This window comes from Schistocerca piceifrons, chromosome 4, assembly GCF_021461385.2.
Source record: "Schistocerca piceifrons isolate TAMUIC-IGC-003096 chromosome 4, iqSchPice1.1, whole genome shotgun sequence".
NCBI classification, from domain to species: Eukaryota; Metazoa; Arthropoda; class Insecta; order Orthoptera; family Acrididae; genus Schistocerca; species Schistocerca piceifrons.
This window is the reverse complement of record NC_060141.1, coordinates 658,005,546-658,023,450: the sequence shown is the minus strand read 5'-3', so window position 1 is coordinate 658,023,450 and position 17,905 is coordinate 658,005,546.

Sequence of the window (17,905 nt, the reverse complement as noted above, 5' to 3'; positions counted from 1 at the left end):
TGAGAGCGTAATTTGTCAGTGAACCATCGCTAGCAAAGTCGGCTGTACAACTGGGGCGAGTGCTAGGAAGTCTCTCTAGACTTGCCGTGTGGCGGCGCTCGGTCTGCAATCACTGATAGTGGCGACACGCGGGTCCGACATATACTACAGGACCGCGGCCGATTTAAAAGCTACCACCTAGCAAGTGTAGTGTCTGGCGGTGACACCACACTATCGTTTCCAAACGTGTTTCGGAGAAGCAGGCAAACTTCACGGGCGGTGTGCGGTGGAGTGTCGTCTTGCATGAAAACTGTTCAGTACGTCTCTCTCATGTAGGGCGAGTATAACATGCTGGTGAAGCATATCACAATCTTTGGTCCCCGAGGGTCAATCTGTTCAAACAAGAATGGGCCAATGATGAGCGCAGCCGTGAAGCCACACCATTCGGTGACACGTTCACCATAAAGAGCGACTTCATGCACAATGACAGCAGGTGAAGATCCTCACACTCGGCAATTCTGTGTGTTCACCTCACCCGTCAGAGAAAAATGAGCTTCGTCTTTCCTTAGAATGGTCCAGAGCTAGCACTCGTTAACTTCAATGAGAAAGTGGAGAGCGAAGTCAACATGTCATTGTGCGTCATTTGGTGCAAACCGCTGTAGGATTTGGATCTTGTACGGCTACCGTGTGAGAATGGTTCGAAGCCCCTTCCGTACAGTAGACCATGGGACGTTTAACTGTCGTGACACATCACGTGCACTGCCTGACGAACGGGAACTGCGAGCCGCGTTCGCGTTGTCTGCCAGAGCAACAGATATTTCATCAGCCACCTGTAGTGCAACTGGTCGCCGGCCTCATTCCAGAGCGACGCCCAGTTCTCCAGCTTATTCGAACTACTTCATTGGCTCCGCATAGCAGATGGAGAAAGGAGGACCCTTCGGTAATCCTTTCAGCCGCCGATTTTCTAGAAGTGCAGCTGCAGCAGTATTGTTGTTTTGCTAATAGAGCTTCACCGATAATGCCCTGCTCATTTTGTCCAAGCTCATTTTGACACGTCAACAAGTGCATTCCGATTGGTCAGGTGTGTGAGACTATGAATCACGATGACTGACCACGGCACCTGGTGGCCATAGTTGGAACTGGACGGTGGCGCTGTGACGCATGAAAATTATGCACCCCATACTATGGACATTAATGCTACCAAGTTTGGTACACGTACGGTAATTAGTTTCCGTGTTGTAACTTGTTAAATATGGAAAGTTTAATTATAACCACCCGGTATTTATCCATCGATACCAGGCAGCTACTTTCGATTAATGTACATGAAATGTATTCGCAGTTTCGAATATGGACTACCATGAGCTGTGTAATGCAATTACGGAAATGGAAATTTGTGCCGGATCGAGACTTGAATTGCGAGCGGTCGACTTACCACCTTGCTATCCGAGAGCGACTCACGGCCGGACCCAAATTTCCGTATGCCGTCAACCATGTATGTACAGCTTGTACTTCGACATCCATTACTTATATTCCCATGCAGGGAGGGATTCTACTTGATAACCGCTTTCCCGGTGTTGTCGGCTATACACAATATTCCAGTGGAAATGTACCTTTGGATCTGCATGCATGCTTGTCCCAATGAACAGGTACTGCAGGTTCTATAGCCGCTTTCAAATACGTGAAATGTAGTCGCAGTTGCATGTATGAACAACCATCAGTTATATAATGGAATAAAGACAATGAAAATTTGTACTGGACTGGAGCTCGACTCCAGATTTCCAACTTGTTGAAAAACGGTCGCATTCGATTTAGCTATCCGACCTCAATTCACGGCCAGACCCAAACTTCCATAAGTCGACAACCGTTCGTCTGCAGCCTGCACATGCACACATTGCATCGTAATGCGGAATAACACAGGCATTCGTGTATTACGTTTTCCTCCGACACCGGGCAAACGACTTTGAAGTAAAATGTCTCTCTGTACAGGAATACACACAATTAATGTACAAGTACAGGATGTAGACACATAGTTGATGACAGATGGTTGTTTGGATTTGGCCGTGAATTGTGCTCCGATAGACAAATGTTAAAGCACCCGCTCGCGTTAAGCGGAAGTCTGGGTTCGAGCCACGGCCCATCGCAAATTTTCAGTGTCGTCATTCCATAGTACAGCTGATGGTAGTCGGTACTCGCAACTGTGAATATATTTCATGACGATTGTAATCGTCGCAGTGCCTTTTCGTTCGGTGGTATTTGCAAGTCCGAAGGAACTTTACGTCGTAATTCGGAATAACAGAGGCACTGCAACATCGTATTCTATTAAAATTTTCTCCGCTGTACGCAAATTACAAAATAGAGTTCTCCCCTGCTCGGGCATTACGTAATGTGTCTACGAGTCCAGGTTTTGACACAGAAACGACGACATATGGAAGTCTGGGACTGACTATAAATCGTGCACTGACAGCCAAAGCGATTAAGGCAACCGCTCGTGCAAGCAGAAAAATCCGGTTTCGATTCCGGGTCCGGCAAAAATTTTCATTGTTGCCATCCCTTACGCAGCTGATGGCTGTTCGTATTCACAACTGATAATACATTTCATGTACTATACGATTCTCTTCTCTGTAACGGTATGGATGGATGCTTCCTGAAAATTACTTTTTGTTTTGTTCACTGCTGCACTGGTACCTTTTGAAAAACGAATGTTATTATTATTAACTTCAAGCACCAAATTATAAGCCTATCTTTCCTGTTAACAATACCGAATCACATTCTCACTAGCAGCAAGGTTACTAACTGAAAAATCTCTAAGTGCATCAAACATAGAGCAATCCAATACATGTTGTTGTTGTTGTTGTGGTCTTCAGTCCTGAGACTGGTTTGATGCACCTCTCCACGCTACTCTATCCCGTGCAAGCTTCTTCATCTCCCAGTACGTACTGCAGCCTACATCCCTCTGAATCTGCTTCGTGTATTCATCTCTTGGTCTCCCTCTATGTTTTTTACCCTCCACGCAGCTCTCCAATACTAAATTGGTGATCCCTTGATGCCTCAGAACATGTCCTACCAACCGATCCCTTCTTCTAGTGAAGTTGTGCCACAAACTCCTCTTCTCCCCAATCCTATTCAGTACCTCCTCATTAGTTATGTGATCTACCCATCTAATCTTCAGCAATCTTCTGTAGCACCACATTTCAAAAGCTTCTATTCTCTTCTAGTCCAAACTAGTTATCGTCCATGTTTCACTTCCGTACATGGCTACACTCCTTGCATTCAGAAACGACTTCCTGGCACTTAAATCTATACTGGATGTTAAAAAATTTCTCTTCTTCAGAAACGCTTTCCTTGCCATTGCCAGTCTGCATTTTATATCTTCTCTACTTCAACCATCAACAGTTATTTTGCCCCCAAATAGCAAAACTCCTTTACTATTTTAAGTGTCTCATTTCCTAATCTAATTCCCTTAGCATCACCCGACTTAATTCGACTACATTCCATTATCCTCGATCTGCTTTTGTTGATGTTCATCTTATATCCTCCGTTCAAGACACTGTCCATTCCGTTCAACTGCTCTTCCAAGTCCTTTGCTGTCTCTGACAGAATTACAGTGTCATCGGCGAACCTTAAAGTTTTTATTTCTTCTCCACGGATTTTAATACCTACTCCGAACTTTTCTTTTGTTTCCTTCACTGCTTGCTCAATATACAGATTGAACAACATCGGGGAGAGGCTACAACCCTGTCCCACTCCCTTCTCAACCACTGCTTCCCTTTCATACCCCTCGACTCTTATAACTGCCATCTGATCTCTGTACAAACTGTAAATGGGCCTTTCGCTCCCTGTATTTTACCCCTGATACCTTTAGAATTTATAAGAGAGTATTCCAGTCAACATTGTCAAAAGCTTTCTCTAAGTCTACAAATGCTAGAAACGTAGGTTTGCCTTTTCTTAATATAGCTTCTAAAGTATGTCGTAGGGTCAGTATTGCCTCACGTGTTCCCAGATTTCTGCGGAATCCAAACTGATCTTCCCCAAGGTCAGCTTCTACCAGTTTTTCCATTCGTCTGTAAAGAATTCGCGTTAGTATTTTAAAGCTGTGACTTATTATACTGATAGTTCGGTAATTTTCACATCTGTCGACGCCTGCTTTCTTTGAGATTGGATTTGTTATATTCTTATTGAAGTCTGAGGGTATTTCGCCTGTGTCATACATCTTGTTTACCAGATGGTAGAGTTTTGTCAGGGCTGGCTCTCCGAAGGCTGTCAGTAGTTCTACTGGAATGTTGCCTACTCCCGGGGCCTTGTTTCGACTTATGTCTTTCACTGCTCTATCAAACTCTTCACGCAGTATCATATCTCCCATTTCATCTTCAGCTACGTCCTCTTTCATTTCTATAACATTGCCCTCAAGTACATCGCCCTTGTATAGACACTCTACATACTCCTTCCACCTTTCTGCTTCCCCTTCTTTGCTTAGAACTGTTTTTCCATCTGAGCTCTTGATATTCATACAAGTCGTTCTCTTTTCTCCAAAGGTCTCTTTAATTTTCCTGTAGGCAGTATCTATCTTACCCCTAGTGAGATAGGCCTCTACATCCTTACATTTGTCCTCTAGCCATGCCTGCTTAGCCATTTTGCACTTCCTGTCGATCTCATTTTTGAGACCTTTGTATTCCTTTTTGCCTGCTTCATTTACTGCTTTTTTATATTTTCTCCTTTCGTCAATTAAATTCAGTATTTCTTCTGTCACCCAAGGATTTCTACTAGCCCTCGTCTTTTTACCTACTTGATCCACTGCTGCCTTCACTACTTCATCCCTCAAAGCTACCCATTCTTCTTCGACTGTATTTCTTTCCCTCATTCTTGTCAATTGTTCCCTTATGCTCTCCCTGAAACTCTGTACAACCTCTGGTTCTTTCAGTTTATCCACGTCCCATTTCCTGAAAGTCCGACCTTTTTGCAGTTTCTTCAGTTTTAACCTACAGTTCATAACCAATAGATTGTGGTCAGAGTCCACATCTGCCCCTGGAAACGTCTTACAATTTAAAACCTGATTAAATGACATCAAACAAGAGAAACAAGTGCGGACTGACAGAACAAAGGTAGAGAGCGATGGCGAGAGGTGAGGGATATCGCCTTCCTTGATCTAAGGCAGTAAGCGCTCGTGCGAGATTCAGAGTAGGATTCTCGCGTTACTTTGTTAAACATGACAGCTGTTGTAAGAACGGGAGATCGTGGTCGATTTAATCTGTTCTTTTCCAGATTCCTTATCGGCTCGAAAAATAATCGACCAGAGGTATTACAGTTACATTATGACAAGTTAAATACCAAAAAATGTGAGTTTCAGCATATTTTAGAGAGCGCACTTGACGGGATGGTATGAAACGAACTGATTTCTTTTTTCCATTTTTTTTTTTCGTCTTACTTATTCGGGCATATTCGATTTGGAGACAAAGGATTAGAATATTTTCTGCCCGCCTCCTGTACATAGTTCTTGCGGTGCAAAACTTTATGCAGCAATCTCTTACCTTACCCTGAAACTACTTTTAGAGTCTTGCAGGCGCATGGCACATTCAGGTGGCGTTTACGCGGCTGTAGTATGCGAGAGAGAGGGCCATTACTGTCGCAAACCTTAGCGGAAGCTCCTGAAGATGATCGTTGCTATCTCGCATGATAACGTAACTCCTTAGACCTTCCCGACAGCCATGCGTGTCATCTGCACGTCTACCACCACGCAGATGACACACGCGTGTCCTCGCTTGCATACTAACTGCGAATTAGAAGCGTGGACATGCGCGATACAATAGCATTACCACTGCACTTTACGCTTACTATATCTTTCCGCTCAGTGCCGTGACATTATCGACTACACGGGACGTATTAATCCATTTGTTCTATTTAGTCATGAGATGAGGAACAACAGCAGATCGTCGGTGCAGGACAACACGAAAAATAATCTGGAGGAAGAGTAAGTTCTATTTTACAAGTGGCCATCCTATGTCTCATTTTCCTCTGTGTTAGCTGACAGTTGAATGTTGTGTGCTGCACTATGAATGCTACACAAGTGCGCTATGTAATGACACTTTACTAGATTTTCTCGTTTTGTTTTGTGATTTTCTCTGTACACAGGAGAGTAAGAAGTGACATTGATTTCAGTATTCATTCAGTTCGTCTTAGGGAATTTACATTTACGAGAGCAGTGATGCACAGAGCAACGGGGTTTTGTGGAAAAGAAGGAAGATAAGGAGCTAAACAGAAATATGCAATGTGGTTTCCTATGAACCAAAACCTGGAACGGTGGCACTAAGATACTGAAAGAACGGTCTACGTACACCCTACCTCTAGCCAATCTATAATTAAACATTTACCTTTCATCACTCAATTGTCAATGTGGATCCGACCCCACCTTGTATTTTGTAAGAACAAAAGCTTTCCATGCCGTAAAAATCAAGACAATTTGCGTCCTACTTGTAGCGAAGGTGTAGGATGCAGAAACAGCAGCTTGCCTGTAAACATCAGAAATAAACAGGACGTGAATTTGTGAGCTATCGTCAAAACAGTACGTCGTACGTTCAGCTTCTTTCTTCGTATATCAGCCAGGCCCAACCCCCCAGTGGAACGAGGCTTCGCTACGACCTGATGCCATCAGCGAAAGATACGTTCTTTCCATCAGAAATTACTAGACAGCTGTAGTAGTTTCTTCGCCATCATCGAGGGAAGCGAATAAACTTGGGCCACGTAACAAGTTTTGCATAAAACGTATGTATCCCGTATTCGCGCTTCATATTCTAATATCGCGCGCTGGGTTTTGTCCATAACAGACGTCCAGTTAAGCGTCTTCATTTTGAGTGGACAACGATCAATGTTGACACCTAGAGACGTATGCCCATCCACTGCAGTACCCAATGGAACAACCGCAAGTAAGAAATCTGCATTTACCTTCATTAAGTAGTGCACTAGAAAACGACTGTAATCGGTCGCAGCCTTCAGTCGAAGTATTTCCGGAGGATTGCAGAGCAGAACCATCACGTCATCCGCGTATGAGCGAACAACTATAGTCACTCCGGAAAGCGTGCAGCCAGCGGCTAGCATGCCAGCCTCCGAAATTGAGCGGCTCCAGAGACAAGTCACTGACAGCGGGCTTTTAGGGCACTCCTTGACGGATTTTTATCGGATCGCCAATTGGCCATTCACAAAGATCGAAGCTGAAATACCCGTAAAATGATTTGAGAGCACTCACTGTGTGTCAGCAGTAAGGCCAACAGTCTCCAAAACCCGAAGCAAAAAGTCGTGATCAACACGGTCAAAGAAACGCAATGGCACAAGGTACGGACGTTACAGCAGCGACCGAAACCATCCACGACACCTCACCCGACTGTAAGTGTAAGAATGGTAGAATGGTACGACCAGGTACGGAGCTTTGAGGTTTTGCGACAATCGTCTCCATAATAGTCGACATGTTACTATTAACGGCCCTCGCCACAGTCTTATAATTAAAGTTTAATAAGGTAATTGCACGGAAGCTAATAGGGAAGCCGTCCAGGGCGTTTCGCGATTAAAACAATTTTCCCCACTTTGAAATTTCCTCTCTAACACTTCATTAAAAAGGGAGGTAAAGGTAGCACGTCACAGATACCAAAAACGCACTTAAAATTCCTTGGGGAGAACGACGTTTCAAACCCGCGTCTGGTCATCCTGATTTAGATTTTCCGTGATTTCTCTAAATCACTTCAGGCATGTGCTGGGATGGTTCTTTTCAAGGAGCACGTTCGATTTCTTCTCCTCCCCTCATCCGATGGGACCGATGATCTCGCTATTTGGTCCCCTTACCCAAATCAACCAGCCAGCCAAAATTCCTTGGGAAGTCCATCCAGGCCTGGGGACTCTACGGGCAGACGATCCCACAATAAATACATAGAATTCCTCAGGCTAAAAGGTAGCTAAGAGCGCTTCATTATGTTCAGGTGTAATAATCCAACCTGCTGACTTGTCGATCGTAAAAGATACCACTGGACTCATCGACGTCGTAGATGTCGACATAATAACGCTGTAAGGCGCGCACTGTATCAGTTTGCGACATTACGATACGTTCATCATTTTTCGTGAGAGAATTAACACAAGCGCCCCGGCGATGGGTCTCATGCCGAAGAAAATAAAATAAGAAAATCAATTTTTCACTCACGAATGAACGTGGCATGGATCGTAGTTTCTGACCTTCCATTTTTATCCCCATCAAGGTCAATATTTTGCCTTTATACGCCTAACATCCGCAATTCGCAGAGGGGCGTGATAAACAGCATTATAAAGTACACGTAGAACAAAATTCTTAAGTTTCCCGAAAGTCATGCGCTTTGGCAGCACAAAAAAGTGTTAAAGGTAGCCTGAGCCTCGGTTTTGCTAGCTGCGTCCACCAGTCAAGAATGGAAGATTACTTCCCAGTGGACCGTAGGATACGTTCCCACACGACCCGCATCACGTCATCGAAATAGGGGTCAGCCAGGTGTGTGACGTTAAACATCCGCGGATTACGAAACAATTTGAGCGGTTGCCGTACAAGATTGAGAGTTGCAGTCACAGTGCAGAGATCTGTAAATGATGTACGGATAACTTCAACATTAAGGATACTGTCGTGCAGGAGTATGATAATTAAAACCTGTCTAATATGCTACTTGAATTCGCAGTAAAGTGGGTAAATTTAACTTACGTCAGGTATTTACATGCCCAGACGTTTTACAGGCGTAATGAGCGGACCAATTCATGTAATTCACGACAGAAATTAAATTTGGAGACTGATCTGCTGGATGCAACACATTCAAAATCACCATTCCACAGAATACATGGAGGACTCTTACGCAACAGATAAACAATTTCCTCTTTATAAAAACTCGAAACGTCCACTGTGCGAGCCGTGCCATATGGGGCCTATAAGAGAACCAAGGTATATTAAAAAGTTGACAACCTATGCCTCTACCAGAGTCCAACATTTCCACATCAGCAAAAGGATTGCCTTCGCGGGTGCTATATTAAAGATCATATGAGAACCAGGTAAGGAAAAATCCTTAAATGGCTCTTCCTGTAAGAATTCTAAGTGCGCAAATGAAGCATAAATGAACTGACGCAGCGAAGCCAATCGCAATTGTGATTCCACACGATTAACCTTTGAGGAAAGGAACACGTATGCTTGGGTCATTGGCCACTGGTATATAGGAATTCACGGGACGTACCAATCAGAATTATGTAGACGACTGAGAGTCAAGGTCCATTGCGGAGTCCACAGATGAATCAGAATCGGGGGCTAGAACCCCCGTCATCGGAATCTTTTATCTTATATTTCTTGCGTGCCGCCGCACTGTCAGGTTCTATATAGTGTTTCTGTCTGCCACATAGCATGGAGGTCTCTGCAGACGGAGGTGTGGGAGAATCATACCTACAGCTTCCTGCCCACTCAGAACAAGGGACATTTATGCAGGTCCGGTCACTAAGGCGAACAAGGGACATGTGAAGCAGGTCCGCTCACTAAGGCGGAAGCATTCTGTGGAACCACCAACGCAACAGGTGATACTTTGCCGTTGATTTTGTTCTCCTCTCGAGCTACTGCAGCCAACAGATTCAGGAAAGCATCGGCGGCTGGAGACGAAGGGACAGGAGGACTTTGCCACGTGTCAGACAGTAACGGCGGACACAAAGACGAAGGAAGGACACCGTTCCCTCTCCACGCGGAGGCAGTTCAGAAGGAGCCACTTCGCGAGCAGGAGGGATGCTGGAGACAGCTTCTTCGCCACTCACAGTACCACGGACGGGAGACATCGTTTTATCGAGAGGAGCAGTGTACAAAATCGATGCGGAGGCGACTGGGGCAGAAGAAGGCACAGCCAAATGTTCACCCTAACCATCGTGAGTGCGCAGTCGCTTGTTTTTTATTGTTGCAGGCTCCACGCTGGTGGCAATAGTATTCTGATTCTGTCGCGGAAGTAAAGGTAGATATTCATTTACACAATTATCAGAACTGTCTTTTCAGTCGTTATGGTCCGAAGCAGAAGCAGGTCAAACTTCGGGAGTGGAAGGAACAAGATCAGCAACCGTTAACTTGAGATGTTGCATTAATGATGGCTTTAATGCAAACACCCTCTGTCCGCAGGCAATTAGATCGAATGTGTCCACTTTCATTACATAGGAAGCAGGTTCCCTATTGGCCAGTACACACAACACGAACGCGGTAACTACACATTTGTAAATGCGATGGAATATTGCGTTTGATATGCATTTCCATGGAACGAATTCCACAAAAACACTGTAATCTTTGTTGAGCAGACCAACTGAAACGTTCCCTTTGAACAATTATACAAGACTGTGCTTAAACTGACACACAATATTTTTAGCGCAACGCAATCTGACTTTCAATAATCCCTACAAAAGAATGGCCCTGACTAACATTAACCTATACCTTTCACAAATCACTTACCTCACAAAAATCTTCGTTACTCGAACTACTGCAATACAGCGAGCGCCACTACTGCCGGCTAAATAAAAGATTCAAAGTACTGAAGGCACTAACTACTGATAGGCATAGTTAGCAAATGAAAGATTTTAATAGAGAACAAACAATGTATTTACCTTAATAGTGTTGAAAACTCATAATATACATAGCAGTTCATGACATCCAGTCTTACAAATTTCAAAACTCCGCCATCTCTCTCCCCACATCCACCACTGCTGGCGGCTCACCTCCAACTGCGCAACGCTATGCGCTGTTAACATCCAGCTGCCCAACACTACAATGGCAGACAACAATGCAAACTAGCCACAGACTGCACATAGCACAGCCAGTGATTTTCATACAGAGCGCTACGTGGCGTTACCAATAAGAAAACCTAAACAGCCTACTTACACAACGTTCACGATGTACGTCTCTCACGTTAACATAAGGAGTCAATACGTCCTTTAGAAAGTTGTCTTTTAGGAAGCTGAACATTGGTATAGTCAGTTTCAGCATCTGCAAGTTACACCATACTAACGGATGATAGCTATTCTTGAACGGGACTTGAGAACCACGTCCCGACAGTAAACTTTCAACGGAAGGGGATCCACAAATTTCACGTAAAACAAATACTCGTCTGCCTCAGAATACGCGCTGTGGACCTGATCAGAGTTCACATGAATTGGATCGACAAGTCATTTGCGGATTTCTAGAGAGCCGGGCTGCACGTGTCGCGTTGTTTTATCGAAATTAAGGCTCACACTACCATTTCGTGGACTACACGTGGGAACCATGGTAGCCCTAGACGAGCGGCCGATGCCGCTGCAAGTGGACGAACAGAAACAAACAGTATGGCGAAGCGGTAGCGCTACGACTCACTCGACAAACAGAACAACACTAACAGAGGATAACTTCACACGAGCGACGCTGCGGCAAGTGAGATAAACAAGAACCTTCCCGCTGGGCGTTCGAAGCGGAACTGACCGCTAGACTACCAGGCCCTATTCTACATAAGCCGGGAACGATTATCTATCCTAAGCTTGCATATTAAGCCGTATCATGTATCATTCTTATGTGGACGAAACGAGACGTTTCTTTTTATCCTGGTAGTACAAACGTAAGGAACAATTATCTATCCTTAGCCTGGTTGAAAATGAACCACGTTATAGGCCGCGATAGCAGCGTTGACACTTTCATTGCTCCTAGATAACCAGCTTCGACACCATTATGCTGCCATCATCTGATCTAATGGGACAACAAAGGTAATACGGGGGTGGAGGGAGACTACAGTGAAATATACAATATTCCACTTATCTTCTGGAACTTGAATGTGGCATTACATGAAGTGAAAGCATAAAACGTTCTCTCGACATACACATGTCTTGATAAAAGCCCAGTCGATAAAATGCACCCAGTTGGTGAAATACACAGAAATGACAATAAAAGCACACATCTAAAAATCCCCGTGTCGTCCACGCAATCTGGTGGTGAACATGAGTCTCACAAGCTTGCCGCACGGCACTAAGCTTCCAGTGGCGTGTTGACATAGAGGCAGCATTGACTACGAGGTCGGTGCACCAGAAAAAAAGCTTGATTTTTCAAAGAGCTCGATCAAACACTTACGAATGCCATCTGGCCATACGTATAAAATTACCATAGGCCTACGCCTATATAAAATATGTAGTAGTCACGTACTGTGTGCTTACTGATAGTGCAAAATCAACAGTAATAATCAGCTTAGAAACCCAATATGTGTAATTTACAAAGCAATATGGCGAAAGTAGTAGAAAACCGCACTGGGCGCTAGCCGAATAGTAAACCGGCCACACATAGAGGGATCCCGCGAAGTATCCCCATGGGGAAAAGAGACAAGGACACGCGCAAAAGCAACACGGTGCTGAACATATTTGAAAAGTCACCTAATCCAAAGGCAGGTGGAAGCCTTACTAGGTGCAAGGTGTCTACCACAGAATCAATCAACGTGCTAAACATCATTAAAATTAATGTGAGCATAATAAAATTCAGGGTATTAATGATCCGTAATTGTACATGTGTAAGTACATCACTCAGCGCATAGAGGATTTCTGTAATACACGCTGTGTGTAAAGAACTACTGTCAATGGAGGCATCTAAGCAAAATAGCACTAACGAAAATCAAGCAGATGGGCTAAGCCCGAGGTAAATGGGTAGTATTCTGGCTAAAGGGTTAGACTGAAACATCTGCAGCCCTAAAGGGTATATAATAACCAGGCTTCAAAATAATTCAGTAGAGATGGAATACTAAATGACTGCCATACGAGGTACCTGTTAAATGTTGGCTGCAACAAAGTGTACATTCGTCTTACAATGTGACTAATACGAGGGGGTAGGTTACATGGACGGTTTTGCGACCGATGACATCACTGTTTGCTCCTCTCCCCCACACCATCCAACCAACCAGCCTACAAGTTTTGATTGTATTGGTATGGTATCAGCAGGCTATTCTACTGTAAGCGCCTACATGGCAGTAAATAAATCATTTCTATACAGGATGATTTTTCCACCGTGTGAAACTCGTTTCATCGATGAGAGGTTACGGAACAAAAAAGGTCTAATGAACTTATGTTCAGGAATGCATGGTTTCCATGCTAGAGAGCAGGTACAGTTAGTGTTGAAAATGATTTCCATGTTCCTCAGTGCATGCGTGTACCCGACGTAGCATGTTCTGTCTCACTCGATCACATCGGCCAGGCTGCATCCTACCAGTGTCAATGGCAGTATGAACACGCTGCTCCAGTGTCTATACATCTGGAATAGGTTCTGCATACACGATACTTTTGAGATGGTCCCACAAACAGAAATTGCACGGGTTGAAATCTGGTGAACGAACAGACCATGCAACTGGACCCCGTCGTCCGATACAGCGACCAGGGAAGACCCGATTGGGGTGTGTCCGGATGATAAGGACGAAGTGAGCTGGAGCAACGTCATGTAGCAGCCACATGACCCTTCGAATCATCAATGGCACTTCTTCCAACAGGGAAGGCATAGTCATCCGCAAGAAACTCCGACAGTTCCTGCCTGTTAGGCGATGTGGGAGGATGACTAGTGTCTAAATACGGTCGCTAGTTATCCTGGCCCACACATTCCGGGTGCACCGATGCCGATGATTCGCTATCACCCCACAGGTGACTGTTTTGAAAGCTGAAGATACCAACCTGTGTATAGATGATCTCATCTGTGAACAGGATGGATGCCACAAATTCTGAATCCTGGTTGCCTGGTGAAGAAACCAGTGATAATACTGCTTCCCAAAGTGGAACGTCTGTCGCTAGGAAGGCCTGCATACGCTGTAAGTGATAAGGATAGTAACAATCGTCATGGAGAATATTCCAGAAAAGCGACAAGCGCCGGCACGAAGATGAAGATTGCAAGAGCAGAGAAGGCTGTGAGACGATGTCAGCCAATAGTTCGCTGATTATGACCGCACCATCACAGGAGCGTCCTCTAGCGGAAGAGAATATAAGCACTGCTCCTGACAGCCTCGGCCGGACAGTAGAAGACGGACACTAGTAGAGCTGTTGCTTGCGGTCCTAAGCCATTACTTGTATAGACATTCTATATAGCGAAGGACACTGATTATTTGCATGTCGCCCAACGATTGCGACACCGTTATAAACCAAATTATCGTCAATCTACTTTATAGTAGTAAAAACCATTAATGTGATTTGCGTGAATTGTTGTATAGCTATCCGAGAAGGCATCATCCTTTAGGCACCTTATAATAGACTAGTGGGCAGGACACCACAGAGAATGTACCACACGGTCGTATGGCTTACCCCGTGTTGGCGGACCAACTGCATGGTACTGACGTGGTGGTCGCCTTCCACAGAGTTAATCACATTTTCCTCCATGTCGTGGGTGCGTCCTTCATGATTTCCTGCTACCTGAAACGACCCTGTCTCGGACAAACGGCGAAACACTGCTGCAAACATTGAATGTTCTGGTTAATGTCGGCAGGGGTAGGTCTCCTGATACAACCATGCTGTCCGCAGCTCGTGGTCGTGCGGTAGCGTTCTCGCTTCCCACGCCCGGGTTCTCGGGTTCGATTCCCGGCGGGGGCAGGGATTTTCTCTGCCTCGTGATGACTAGGTGTTGTGTGATGTCCTTAGGTTAGTTAGGTTTAAGTAGTTCTAAGTTCTAGGGGACTGATGACCATAGATGTAAAGTCCCATAGTGCTCAGAGCCATTTTTTGAACAACTTTGCTGCCCGCCGTCCGTTGTCATTTGCCTTTCCGTAAGTAAACACTATGTCGCCAAGATCTCGATTCGAATACGGAACCATTGTGTACAACACTGTATTACATCACCTACAAGGTGAGACAGCAAGAAAAATGGATCGGACACAAAATTACCAATTACTGCGGCAGGAGAGGGCTCTAGGAGGAAACCACGCACGCTGTAACTGTTGCTGCATGATACATCGCTTATTATACCGCAGTCTCTGTAACAAAAATGATTGAATAAATGGTCTTTAGCATGGAAACCATGCATTTCCTGACGTTTCATTAGACCGTCTTTCTTCTGTATCCTCTCATCGATCAACCCCTAGAGTGTGTACACGGTGGAAAACATCATACTGTATAAATGAAACAACTTTGTAAAGGACATTCCCCTCCTTCGGCTCAAGTAGACTTACAATACAGCATCAAAAATGCTAAAAATGTATGGTCAGTTGACCCTAAGTGGTCTCTCAGAAACTGGTCTGGGTATCTCTTCTGGTTTCTATAAATTTGTATGTTTGCCCTTATCTTATGCTTTTTACCTTTATAAACTTTTCTAAGCTTGATTATTAAACCGATCTGAGGGCAAGAAACGTACCCTATCATGTGTCATTTCTTACGTAAACGAAAGTGGACCTTTTTCCGCATTAGCGTACACATACAGATTACTTATCGTCATTAGATGGATTGGGTGTTTATTTACACATGTTTGGACACGAGTACACAAATCAGTTTCTAACCTTACTGGTAACAGCTCAGTATCTAAACACACTACTGTTTTTCATGTTTGAATCAAGTCTCGATTTCTGATTTACGAGACAGCCTCGCAACCATGAGACCAGGATGTCCGGCTAAATTTAATACCTCTATTGACAGGGCTGTGTGTAGGCGACCAATTAAGAACGAAACATGATAAGTGTTCCAGCAATGCAAAGATGTATAGCTTTCCAACTGTTCGTCGCGGTGCACGTACAGCGAGGTCAGTCACGGACATAGCAAAAACGTGGCGAAGGGTGGGGCGGGGGGAGGGGGGGGGGGCGGCGGCAAAGTGCTCATACTCCCTTATCATCTAAATGAAATTATGTATAGCAATTTGCCGGGTACTGAAATGAAATATTGAGACACTGTTGCCTATTGCTATTCTGAAACATACGACTATAAAGGTATACGCTCTATTGATAGTCAACAAGGCCATCTACAGATTAAAAACTATCGCTACACTGTAGGCTATTGCCCATCCACACTCAAGCCAAGGCCAACAACTTTTCATTGTTGGTCTTAAGCTCAGCTGTTGTTTTGTTAGTCAGGTCAGTTCTTACTGAAAGTTGAATTTAATCTGAGTGCTGTCGTTTATTACTCTTGTGCTATGTGCTGTTGTGATTGTTTCTAATTGTGGACGAGTTTGTCACAAGAAGGAAGAGGAAAACCGATTTTGTTCGTCCACTAGCGTTATGTTAAGTGAAAAATAAGTACGCATTACTAGAACAGCCCAATTACCTAACTGCAGCAGCTCAATGTTATCACTGGAGTCTTTATTCATAGACTTGTAGAACTTTAGGTATTTCAGTATATCACAAGGCAGCGGCGAGATAAACATTTTGAAAGTGATATTAAGTTAAAATCAGTACATAAAAATTCACTGGGGTTTGCCTGTGTTGGCCATTAATTTTTTGCGTTGATCAAGGAAGATATCGCCCAAATGGCGATGGTTGAATTTGTCTAGAACATTTGCTCGCAGTTCTATCATTACTAGCCTAGATGGTAAACTATAGCCGGAAATGGTCATGAGGGTAGTACTTGTTATGAAAACCATTTGCGACACGGGACGATGGGGAGAGGTTCGTCAAGAGGGGAATGGGTATGCGATAACAACGCATTCTATAGCTCTCGTTTGTAAAAGATTTTTTCAGCGCGCTGCTTGAAATCATCGAGTTGATAGTTCCCTGCATCGTAGACCCCCCCTCCCCCCCCCCCCCTTCACCCCATCTTTCGTCCATAATCTATTTACGCTCTTGTAATAAGTGAAACTTTTTCAGATGTTCTGTGATTATCTTCAAATTGTAATTTTCTTAAGTTGTCCGAACAGTAATATAAAAATAACTTTTTCGTTACTTTTACAACATTACCGCTACTTATTTTTATTTTATAGAGGAAGTGCTATTTGTATTAAGGCCTCCCAAAGCCTGATTATGTGCCTAAATTCAAAAAATAAATTGTGTTTTGAGAATAAACGAAAAACATGAGCCCTTTTAAGGTCCTCTTTAACATGTGGCACATCCCTCCCTCCCTTTAGATAAAATCGTGCCTACGTCCTTGGGCCAGTTTATGTACCGCCAGGCACTGTGGTAGCTGCTCGAACGAACCCAACAGCTACTCTCTTGAACCGGTGTCTATAGCTACTCGGAACTGCGGTTTCCTGCCGCGCGACGTCCAGCTGTGTGAAATTCGCGGCACGGCGGTGTGCCCGGCTGGAGCAGAATGTCCTAGCGGTCAGCGTAAGCCACCGCAGCCTCCGGATTCCGCTGCGGCGCGCCGGTCGCTTTGTTTACGTGCCGGCTGGGTGGATAGCGATCTACGGGACACGGCCGTCGCAGCGGGCAGTGGTGGGGGAAGCCGACCCGCCAGGCGAATCCTCACCTCATTTCCCTGGGAATGGCGCCGTCCCAGATAAACCGCAACGACGGCGGCGGCGGGTGCGGGGGCGGTGGGGGCCTCGTTTGTCGGGCACCGCCCCTTCTGCACCTACAGTGAGGCGACAACGCGCCGTACCAGCTCCCCGGCGCGGAGAATACAGAATTACGCCCCGCACGCTTCGTGCTCACGGCGAAGCTAAGACGGCGATGAGCAGATACGATAGCTTTAGCCTCTGCGTACTTCTGTCTCGTGGGCTGAAGGTATTTCTCTCAACAAGCTACTGCTTATCACGCAACGTTATTGTCTAAGTATTACGTTTGATTCATCATTTGGAGGCAACGGGGTGGGCGAGAAATCATTGCAGTAGAACTTCTCGCGTATCCTTTCCCCATTCCTCGATGAACTTCACGGTATGTGTGTGAAGTGTGTATCATGTGAAGTTCTGCTAACAATGGACAGTACAATCTTCCCCTCACCGACTTGATTCATATTGACGGGATGTGTACGGCACAACTAAGACTTCAAGGCATGTAAACGGGAGGACGCGAACCTCAAC